This window comes from Artemia franciscana, chromosome 6, assembly GCF_032884065.1.
Source record: "Artemia franciscana chromosome 6, ASM3288406v1, whole genome shotgun sequence".
NCBI lineage: Eukaryota > Metazoa > Arthropoda > Branchiopoda > Anostraca > Artemiidae > Artemia > Artemia franciscana.
The window spans coordinates 4,757,647-4,770,146 of NC_088868.1; the positions used below are offsets into that span (position 1 = coordinate 4,757,647).

The 12,500-nt window shown below is 28.7% G+C and overlaps 1 protein-coding gene across 1 annotated transcript in view; it reads left to right on the forward strand.

Annotated features, from left to right (window-relative positions):
- Positions 1–12,500, forward strand: part of LOC136027938 (uncharacterized) — a gene marked incomplete in the record, with an annotated part of 271,934 nt that overhangs the window by 105,940 nt on the left and 153,494 nt on the right.

The window sequence follows — 12,500 nt, forward strand, 5'->3', positions numbered from 1 at the left end:
ACTAAAAAAAGGTAAAAAACTAAAAAATAAATAACGACCGGGACACAGGGACACAACTACAACGGGGACACCGGGGGAAACAGGGGGATATAAATGACGACCGGGACAAAAAAACTAAAAAGAAATAAAAACTAAAAACTAATAAAAAAAACTAAAAAATCTAAAAATCTAAATAAGCTAAAAAAGAAAAAAAAGGAAAAAAATAAAGGAGAAAAACAAAACTAAAAAACGAATGTATATACAGACCGGGACACCGGGATACAAATGATGACCGGGACCCGGGACACAGGGAATATAAATGACGACCGGGACACAGGGACACAACTACAACGGGGACACCGGGGGAAACAGGGGGATAACCTGACAATCTATTTATATGCAAAGACAATGGGACAGCAAAGAATGTTGTATATTCGCAAGTTTTACGTAGTTAAAACCATATATATATATATATCTATATTCACAGGTGGGACATAGGGACACAACTACAATGGCGCGTAACTATTATGGCGCGTAACGACTTACGCGCGCGGGGGGGCTTGGGGGGGGGGGGGGGCGCGAAGCGCCCCCACCAACTAGTATATATATATATATATATATATATATATATACATATATATATATATATACATTACATATGTATATATAATATGGATGTATATGGATATATATATATATATATATATATATATATATATATATATATATATATATATATATATATCCACATACATCCATATTATATATACATATATAATGTATATATATATATATATATATATATATATATATATGTATATATATATATATATATATATATATATATATATATATATATATATATATATATATATATATATATATATATATATATATATATATATATATATATATATATATATATATATATATATATATATATACATATATATATATATATACATTACATATGTATATATAATATGGATGTATATGGATATATATATATATATATATATATATATATATATATATATATATATATATATATATATATATATATATATATATATATATATATATATATATATATATATATATATATATATATATATATATATATATATATATATATATATACTAGCTGTTGGGGAGGCGCTTCGCGCCACCCCAACACCTAGTTGGTAGGGCGCTTCGCGCACCCCCAAGCCCCCCCCGCGCGCGTAAGTCGTTACGCGTCATATTAGTTACGTTCTATTGTAGCTGTGTCCCTGTGTCCCACCTGTGAATAGAGATAGATATAAATATATATTTTTAACTACGTAAAACATGCGAATATACAACATTCTTCGTTGTCCCATTGTCTGTGCATATAAATAGCATTTATATTCCCTGTGTCTCGGTCGTCATTTGTGTCCTGGTGTCCCAGTTTGTATTTTCTCTTTGAGTGTCCCGGTTGTCATTTATATTCCCTGTGTCCCAGTGTCCCGGTCGTCATATGTGTCCCGGTTTTCCGGTCTGTAATTTCTATTCAAACAATCCCTGTGTCTCAGTCGTCAATTATATATCCTGCCTGTGCCCCCGGCGTCCCCGTTGTAGTTGTGTCCCTGCGTCCCGGTCGTCATTTATATTCCCGGTCGTGATTTGTGTCCGGGTGTCCCAGTCTGTAATTTTTCTTTGAGGTTCCTGGTCGTCATTTATATTCCCTCTGTGTCGGTCGTCATTTGTGTCCTGGTCTGTAATTTATCTTTGAGTGTTTTTTCTTTTTAGTTTATTTTAGTTTTTTACATTTTTTCAGTTTTTTTTTTTCTTCTTTATTTTTAAGCGTCACTATGAATTACATATCGCCGAACCGATATGTGTCCTGGTGTCCCAGTTTGTATTTTCTCTTTGAGTGTCCCGGTCGTCGTTTATATTCCCTGTGTCCCAGTGTCCCGGTCGTCATTTGTGTCCCGGTGTCCCGGTCTGTAATTTCTATTCAAACAATCCCTGTGTCTCAGTCGTCAATTATATATCCCGCCTGTGCCCCCGGCGTCCCCGTTGTAGTCGTGTCCCTGCGTCCCGGTCGTCATTTATATTCCCGGTCGTGATTCGTGTCCGGGTGTCCCAGTCTGTAATTTTTCTTTGAGGTTCCTGGTCGTCATTTATATTCCCTCTGTGTCGATCGTCATTTGTGTCCAGGTCTGTAATTTATCTTTGAGTGTTTTTTCTTTATAGTTTTTTTTAGTTTTTTACATTTTTTCAGTTTTTTTTTTCTTCTTTATTTTTCAGCGTCACTATGAAGTATATATCGCCGAACCTTTGTTTTTTAACTTAAATCTGGTAGGTATTGATGACCTTATCCAAGTCAAAATCCCAAACCCAATCATCATCGCTATCATTTTCAGTTTTGATATGTTTTGACTCTCGCTTTCCAGGTGGATTTTCATCTAACTGCACGGTTTTGCGTTCTTTAGCCGCAAGCCTGTTTTTTGCTGTTCTTGTGATTCCTCAGCACGCTTTCTTTTCTTACTTTCTCTATCAGCTGCAAGCCTGTTTTCTTGCTGTTCTTGTGATTCCTCGGCACGCTTTCTTTTCTTACTTTCTCTATCAGCAGCAAGTTTTTTGGCATAGACTCTTTGATCAGCTTCCTTGGCTGTTGCCATTGTAGGTTCTTCAGTCATTTTACAATTAAAACATTTTTCCGTGAACGCATGTCTTAAATACCATTAATGACGTCACCGTCATAGCAAACATGACGACAACTAACTTCATGACGTCAGTCGACACAGAAACATGACGTCACCTGACAGACAGACACACAGACAGACAACTTATTTATATATATATAGATATAGATATGTTTTTAACGACGTAAAACTTGTGAATATACAACATTCTTCGCTGCCCCATTGTCTGTGCATATAAATAGATTGTCAGGTTTACCGACTCTTGAACATGCAACATATAATTGTCCATGGGAAAAAAAAATCCATAGTCAGATCTATACCTCTTGATTCTAATGATTGCCCTTGAGCTTTGTTGATGGTGATTGCTAATCAAACATTGCCTGTGTCCCCGTCGTCATTTATATATCCCCCCTGTGCCCCCGGCGTCACCGTTGTAGTTGTTTCCCTGCGTCCCGGTCGTCATTTATATTCCCTGTGTCCCGGTCGTCATCCCGGTGTCTCTGTCGTCATTTGTGCCCCAATGTCCCGGTCTGTATATACATTCGTTTTTGAATTGGTATATGATGAAATAAATTTTTAATTTTTTCCCTTTTTTTCTTTTAGTTTTTTTTATTGGTTTTTACCTTTTTTTAGGTTTTTTAGTTTTTTTCTTTTTTCTTTTTAGTTTTTTTTTGAAGTTTTTATCTTTTTAGTTTTTTATTTTATTTCATTTTTTTAGTTTTCTTTTTCTCCTTTGTTTTTCAGTTTTTTTCCTTTTCTTAGTTTTTTTTTCTTTTTTAGTTCTTTTAGTTTTTACCTTTTTTAGTTTTTTTAGTTTTTTAGTTTTTTAGCTTTTTTTAATTTTTTTTATCAGTTTTTAGTTTATTTTATGGTTTTTTCCTTTTTTTAGTTTTTTTTTAGTTTTTTACCTTTTTTTTTAGTTTTTTTTAGTTTTTAAGCTTTTTTAGATTTTTTATTTTTTTTTCTTTTTAGTTTTTTTTGTAGTTTTTACCCTCTTTAGATTTTTCTTCTTTTATATTAATGCTAAAGCCAAGGTTCGATCCTGGAACCTCTTGAATCTAGAACCTGGAACATAACGCCTTATCAACTCAGCTACATCGGCTTGAATACATTCGTTTTTGAATTGGTATATGATAAAATAATTCAGACGTCATATTATATGATGAAAAAAATTTTTAGTTTTTTTTCCTTTTTTTCTTTTTAGTTTTTTTTAATTGGTTTTTACCTTTTTTTTAGCTTTTTTAGTTTTTTTTCGTTTTTTTTTTAGTTTTTTTGTAGTTTTTATCTTTTTTAGTTTTTTTTTTTATTTTTATTTAAATTTTTTTAGTTTTCTTTTTCTCTTTTATTTTTCAGTTTTTTCCTTTTTTAGTTTTTTTCTTTTTAGTTTTTAGTTTTTTTTTAGTTTTTTACCTTTTTGTTAGTTTTTTTAGTTTTTTAGTTTTTTAGCTTTTTTAGTTTTTTTTATAAGTTTTTAGTTTTTTTTAGTTTTTGCCTTTTTTTAGTTTTTTCAGTTTTCTTTTTAGTTTTTAGTTTTTTACCTTTTTTTAGTTTTTTTTTAGTTTTTTAGCTTTTTTAGTTTTTTTTCTTTTTAGTTTTTTTGTAGTTTTTACCTTTTTTAGTTTTTTTTTCTTCTTTTGTATTAGTGTGAAATAATTCAGACGTCATATGCGGACAAACAAGACGTCACTCGACAGACAGACAGACAGACATAACCCACAAACAACTTATTTTTATATATATAGATATATATATATATATTTATGTATATATATATATATATATATATATATATATATATATATATATATATATATATATATATATATATATATATATATATATATATATATATATGTATATATATATATATTATATATATATTATATATATATATGTATATATATATATATATATATATATATATATATATATATATATATATATATATATATATATATATATATATATATATATATATATATATATATATATATATATATATATATATATATATATATATATATACTAGCTGTTGGGGTGGCGCTTCGCGCCACCCCAACACCTAGTTGGTGGGGGCGCTTCGCGCCCCCCCCAAGCCCCCCCGCGCGCGTAAGTCGTTACGCGCCATAATAGTTACGCGCCATTGTAGTTGTGTCCCTATGTCCCACCTGTGAATATAGATATATATATATATATGGTTTTAACTACGTAAAACTTGCGAATATACAACATTCTTTGCTGTCCCATTGTCTTTGCATATAAATAGATTGTCAGGTTATCCCCCTGTTTCCCCCGGTGTCCCCGTTGTAGTTGTGTCCCTGTGTCCCGGTCGTCATTTATATTCCCTGTGTCCCGGGTCCCGGTCATCATTTGTATCCCGGTGTCCCGGTCTGTATATACATTCGTTTTTTAGTTTTGTTTTTCTCCTTTATTTTTTTCCTTTTTTTTTCTTTTTTAGCTTATTTAGATTTTTAGATTTTTTAGTTTTTTTTATTAGTTTTTAGTTTTTATTTCTTTTTAGTTTTTTTGTCCCGGTCGTCATTTATATCCCCCTGTTTCCCCCGGTGTCCCCGTTGTAGTTGTGTCCCTGTGTCCCGGTCGTTATTTATATTCCCTGTGTCCCGGTCGTCATTTGTATCCCGGTGTACCGGTCTGTATATACATTCGTTTTTTAGTTTTGTTTTTCTCCTTTATTTTTTTCCTTTTTTTTTCTTTTTTAGTTTATTTAGATTTTTAGATTTTTTAGTTTTTTTATTAGTTTTTAGTTTTTTTTTCTTTTTAGTTTTTTTGTAGTTTTTACCTTCTTTTTAGTTTTGTTAATTTTTTTTTTTACTTGTGTCCTGGTCGTCATTTATACTCCCTGTGTCCCGGTGCTTTGTTGATTGCTAATCGAACATTCCTTTTGTCCTGGTCGCTTTCTCTTTGAGTGTCGTCATTTATTTTTTTCTTTTTTAGTTCTTTTAGTTTTTACCTTTTTTAGTTTTTTTTTAGTTTTTAGTTTTTTTAGTTTTTTACCTTTTTTAGTTTTTTTAGTTTTTTAGCTTTTTTATTTTTTTTATTAGTTTTTAGTTTTTTTGTAGTTTTTGCCTTTTTTTTTAGTTTTTTGTCCTGGTCACTTTCTCTTTGAGTGTCGTCATTTATTAGTTTTTTCCTTTTTTTTTTTAGTTTTTTATTGGTTTTTACCTTTATTTTAGCTTATTTTTCAGTTTTTTCCTTTTTTTTAGTTTTTTTTTATTTTTTATTTTTTTAGTTTTTTACCTTTTTTTAGTTTTTTTAGTTTTTTTAGTTTTTTAGCTTTTTTACTTTTTTTATTAGTTTTTAGTTTTTTTTTGTAGTTTTTGCCTTTTTTTAGTTTTTTCAGTTTTTTTTTTAGTTTTTTATTGGTTTTTACCTTTATAGTTTTTTTAGTTTTTTAGCTTTTTTATTTTTTTTATTAGTTTTTAGTTTTTTTTGTAGTTTTTGCCTTTTTTTAGTTTTTTCAGTTTTGACGTCACCTAATCCAGTTTTTTCAGGTGACGTCACCTGACACATCCATCCACACATCCATCCATCCATCCATCCACAGACAACTTATTTTTATATATATAGATATATATATATATATATATATACATATATATATACATATATATATATAATATATATATATATACATATATATCTTCTATATATATAAAAATAAGTTGTCTGTGGATCTGTGGATGGATCAGGTGACGTCACCTGAAAAAACTGGATCAGGTGACGTCAAAACTGAAAAAACTAAAAAAAGGCAAAAACTACAAAAAAAACTAAAAACTAATAAAAAAAATAAAAAAGCTAAAAAACTAAAAAAACTAAAAAAAGGCAAAAACTACAAAAAAAACTAAAAACTAATAAAAAAGCTAAAAAACTAAAAAAACTAAAAAAAAGGCAAAAACTACAAAAAAAACTAAAAACTAATAAAAAAATAAAAAAGCTAAAAAACTAAAAAAACTAAAAAAACTAAAAAAAGGTAAAAAACTAAAAAAACTAAAAACTAAAAAAAAACTAAAAAAAAGGAAAAAACTGAAAAATAAGCTAAAATAAAGGTAAAAACCAATAAAAAACTAAAAAAAAAACTGAAAAAACTAAAAAAAGGCAAAAACTACAAAAAAAAACTAAAAACTAATAAAAAAAGTAAAAAAGCTAAAAAACTAAAAAAACTAAAAAAACTAAAAAAAGGTAAAAAACTAAAAAAAATAAAAAATAAAAAAAAACTAAAAAAAGGAAAAAACTGAAAAATAAGCTAAAATAAAGGTAAAAACCAATAAAAAACTAAAAAGAAAAAAAGGAAAAAACTAAAAAAAATTTTCATCTAAAAAACTAAAAAAAACTAAAAAAGGTAAAAACTAAAAGAACTAAAAAAGAAAAAAATAAATGACGAAACTCAAAGAGAAAGCGACCAGGACAAAAGGAATGTTCGATTAGCAATCAACAAAGCACCGGGACACAGGGAGTATAAATGACGACCAGGACATAAGTAAAAAAAAAAAACTATCTATATATATAAAAATAAGTTGTCTGTGGATCTGTGGATCGTGGATCAGGTGACGTCACCTGAAAAAACTGGATCAGGTGACGTCAAAACTGAAAAAACTAAAAAAAGGCAAAAACTACAAAAAAAACTAAAAACTAATAAAAAAAATAAAAAAGCTAAAAAACTAAAAAAACTAAAAAAAGGCAAAAACTACAAAAAAAACTAAAAACTAATAAAAAAGCTAAAAAACTAAAAAAACTAAAAAAAAGGCAAAAACTACAAAAAAAAACTAAAAACTAATAAAAAAAATAAAAAAGCTAAAAAACTAAAAAAACTAAAAAAACTACAAAAAGGTAAAAAACTAAAAAAAATAAAAACTAAAAAAAACTAAAAAAAAGGAAAAAACTGAAAAATAAGCTAAAATAAAGGTAAAAACCAATAAAAAACTAAAAAAAAAACTGAAAAAACTAAAAAAAGGCAAAAACTACAAAAAAACTAAAAACTAATAAAAAAAGTAAAAAAGCTAAAAAACTAAAAAAACTAAAAAAACTAAAAAAACTAAAAAAAGGTAAAAAACTAAAAAAAATAAAAAATAAAAAAAAACTAAAAAAAAAGGAAAAAACTGAAAAATAAGCTAACATAAAGGTAAAAACCAATAAAAAACTAAAAAGAAAAAAAGGAAAAAACTAAAAAAAATTTTCATCTAAAAAACTAAAAAAAACTAAAAAATGTAAAAACTAAAAGAACTAAAAAAGAAAAAAATAAATGACGACACTCAAAGAGAAAGCGACCAGGACAAAAGGAATGTTCGATTAGCAATCAACAAAGCACCGGGACACGGGGAGTATAAATGACGACCAGGACATAAGTAAAAAAAAAAATTAACAAAACTAAAAAGAAGGTAAAAACTACAAAAAAACTAAAAAGAAAAAAAAACTAAAAACTAATAAAAAAACTAAAAAATCTAAAAATCTAAATAAACTAAAAAAGAAAAAAAAGGAAAAAAATAAAGGAGAAAAACAAAACTAAAAAACGAATGTATATACAGACCGGTACACCGGGATACAAATGACGACCGGGACACAGGGAATATAAATGAAGACCGGGACACAGGGACACAACTACAACGGGGACACCGGGGGAAACAGGGGGATATAAATGACGACCGGGACAAAAAAACTAAAAAGAAAAAAAAACTAAAAACTAATAAAAAAACTAAAAAATCTAAAAATCTAAATAAGCTAAAAAAGAAAAAAAAAGGAAAAAAATAAAGGAGAAAAACAAAACTAAAAAACGAATGTATATACAGACCGGGACACCGGGATACAAATGACGACCGGGACACAGGGAATATAAATGACGACCGGGACACAGGGACACAACTACAACGGGGACACCGGGGGAAACAGGGGGATGTAAATGACGACCGGGACACCGGGACAGGGAATGGTCGATTAGCAATCACCATCAACAAAGCTCAAGGGCAATCATTAGAACATGAGGTATAGATCTGAATACAGATTGTTTTCCCATGGACCATTATATGTTGCATGTTCAAGAGTCGGTAAACCTGACAATCTATTTATATGCAAAGACAATGGGACAGCAAAGAATGTTGTATATTCGCAAGTTTTACGTAGTTAAAACCATATATATATATATATATATATATATATATATATATATATATATATATATATATATATATATATATATATATATATATATATATATATATATATATATATATATATATATATATATATCTATATTTACAGGTGGGACATAGGGACACAACTACAATGGCGCGTAACTATTATGGCGCGTAACGACTTACGCGCGCGGGGGGGCTTGGGGGGGGCGTGAAGCGCCCCCACCAACTAGGTGTTGGGGTGGCGCGAAGCGCCACCCCAACAGCTAGTATATATATATATATATATATATATATATATATATATATATATATATATATATATATATATATATATATATATATATATATATATATATATATATATATATATATATATATATATATATATATATATATATATATATATATATATATATATATATATATATATATATATATATATATATATATATATATATATATATATATATATATCTATATATATAAAAATAAGTTGTCTGTCTGTCTGTGGATGGATGAGGTGACGTCACCTGAAAAAACTGGATCAGGTGACGTCAAAACTGAAAAACTAAAAAAAGGCAAAAACTACAAAAAAAACTAAAAACTAATAAAAAAAATAAAAAAGCAAAAAAACTAAAAAAACTAAAAAAAGGCAAAAACTACAAAAAAAACTAAAAACTAATAAAAAAGCTAAAAAACTAAAAAAACTAAAAAAAGGCAAAAACTACAAAAAAAACTAAAAACTAATAAAAAAAATAAAAAAGCTAAAAACTAAAAAAACTAAAAAAACTAAAAAAAGGTAAAAACTAAAAAAACTAAAAACTAAAAAAAACTAAAAAAAAGGAAAAAACTGAAAAATAAGCTAAAATAAAGGTAAAAACCAATAAAAAACTAAAAAAAAAACTGAAAAAACTAAAAAAAGGCAAAAACTACAAAAAAAAACTAAAAACTAATAAAAAAAGTAAAAAAGCTAAAAAACTAAAAAAACTAAAAAAACTAAAAACAGGTAAAAAACTAAAAAGAATAAAAAATAAAAAAAAAACTAAAAAAAAGGAAAAAACTGAAAAATAAGCTAAAATAAAGGTAAAAACCAATAAAAAACTAAAAAGAAAAAAAGGAAAAAACTAAAAAAAATTTTCATCTAAAAAACTAAAAAAAACTAAAAAAGGTTAAAAACTAAAAGAACTAAAAAAGAAAAAAATAAATGACGACACTCAAAGAGAAAGCGACCAGGACAAAAGGAATATTCGATTAGCAATCAACAAAGCACCGGGACACAGGGAGTATAAATGACGACCAGGACATAAGTAAAAAAAAAAACTAACAAAACTAAAAAGAAGGTAAAAACTACAAAAAAACTAAAAAGAAAAAAACTAAAAAAAGGCAAAAACTACAAAAAACCTAAAAACTAATAAAAAAGCAAAAAAACTAAAAAAACTAAAAAAGGCAAAAACTACTAAAAAAACTAAAAACTAATAAAAAAATAAAAAAGCTAAAAAACTAAAAAAACTAAAAAAACTAAAAAAAAGGTAAAAAACTAAAAAAACTAAAAACTAAAAAAAACTAAAAAAAAGGAAAAAACTGAAAAATAAGCTAAAATAAAGGTAAAAACCAATAAAAAACTAAAAAAAAAACTGAAAAAACTAAAAAAAGGCAAAAACTACAAAAAAACTAAAAACTAATAAAAAAGTAAGAAAGCTAAAAAACTAAAAAAATAAAAAAACTAAAAAAAGGTAAAAAACTAAAAAAAATAAAAAATAAAAAAAAAACTAAAAAAAGGAAAAAACTGAAAAATAAGCTAAAATAAAGGTAAAAACCAATAAAAAACTAAAAAGTAAAAAAGGAAAAAACTAAAAAAAATTTTCATCTAAAAAACTAAAAAAAACTAAAAAAGGTAAAAACTAAAAGAACTAAAAAATCAAAAAATAAATGACGAGACAAAAGGAATGTTCGATTAGCAATCAACAAAGCACCGGGACACAGGGAGTATAAATGACGACCAGGACATAAGTAAAAAAAAAACTAACAAAACTAAAAAGAAGGTAAAAACTACAAAAAAACTAAAAAGAAAAAAAAACTAAAAACTAATAAAAAAACTAAAAAATCTAAAAATCTAAATAAACTAAAAAAGAAAAAAAAAGGAAAAAATAAAGGAGAAAAACAAAACTAAAAAACGAATGTATATACAGACCGGGACACCGGGATACAAATGACGACCGGGACACAGGGAATATAAATGACGACCGGGACACAGGGACACAACTACAACGGGGACACCGGGGGAAACAGGGGGATATAAATGACGACCGGGACACCGGGACAGGGAATGGTCGATTAGCAATCACCATCAACAAAGCTCAAGGGCAATCATTAGAATCATGAGGTATAGATCTGAATACAGATTGTTTTCCCATGGACCATTATATGTTGCATGTTCAAGAGTCGGTAAACCTGACAATCTATTTATATGCAAAGACAATGGGACAGCAAAGAATGTTGTATATTCGCAAGTTTTACGTAGTTAAAACCATATATATATATATATATATATATATATATATATATATATATATATATATATATATATATATATATATATATATATATATATATATATATATATATATCTATATATATTCACAGGTGGGACATAGGGACACAACTACAATGGCGCGTAACTATTATGGCGCGTAACGACTTACGCGCGCGGGGGGGCTTGGGGGGGCGCGAAGCGCCCCCACCAACTAGGTGTTGGGGTGGCGCGAAGCGCCACCCCAACAGCTAGTATATATATATTTAACTACAAAAAACATGCGAATATACAACATCCTTCGCCGTCCCATTGTCTGTGCATATAAATAGATTGTCAGGTTTACTGACTCTTGAAGATGCAAAAAAAAATTCTCATTGCGAAAACATTCCGTATTCATATCTATTCCACATTTTTCTAATGATTGCCCTTGAGCTTTGTTGATGATGATTGCTAATCGAATATTCCCCGTCTTGTCCCCGTCGTCATTTATATGTCCCCCATGTGCCCTTCCGGCGTCCTTGTTGTAGTTGTGTCCCTGTGTCCCGGTCGTCAATTATATTCCCTGTGTCCCGGTCGTCAGTTGTGTCCCGGTGTCTCGGCTCTAATTTCTCTTTGAATGTCCCGGTTGTCATTTATAGTCCCTGTGTCCCGGTCGTCATTTGTGTCCCAGTGTCCCGGTCTGTAAATTCTCTTCGAGTGTCCCGGTCGTCATTTATATTCCTTGTTTCTCGGTGTCCCGGTCTGTAACGTCATAAAGTCTTCAATAGCTCTGGTGTTGCAACCAGTTGAAGAAGTTTAACTTTTCCTGAGGCACAACACATTCCCATTGTTTCACCATTAAATTTCAAGGCCTTGCAATAGAGACAAATTTTAGACATAGTCCCGATTTGAACCTATCTACTCAAGCTATAATCATCGACTGGGCTGTACCTGAATGCCAGGCGATAATTTTGACGTTGCTCTTGTGATTCCTCGGCACGCTTTCTTTTTGTATTATCTCTTTGAGCCCCAAGCCTGTTTTCACTTTGTTCGTGTGATTCCTCGGCATGATTTTTTTCAGTAATTTCTCTTTGAGCCTCAAGCCTGTTTTCATGTTGTTCTTGTGATTACTTGGCACGCCTTCTTTTAGTATTATCTCCGCGAGCCTGTTTTCACATTGTTCTTGTGATT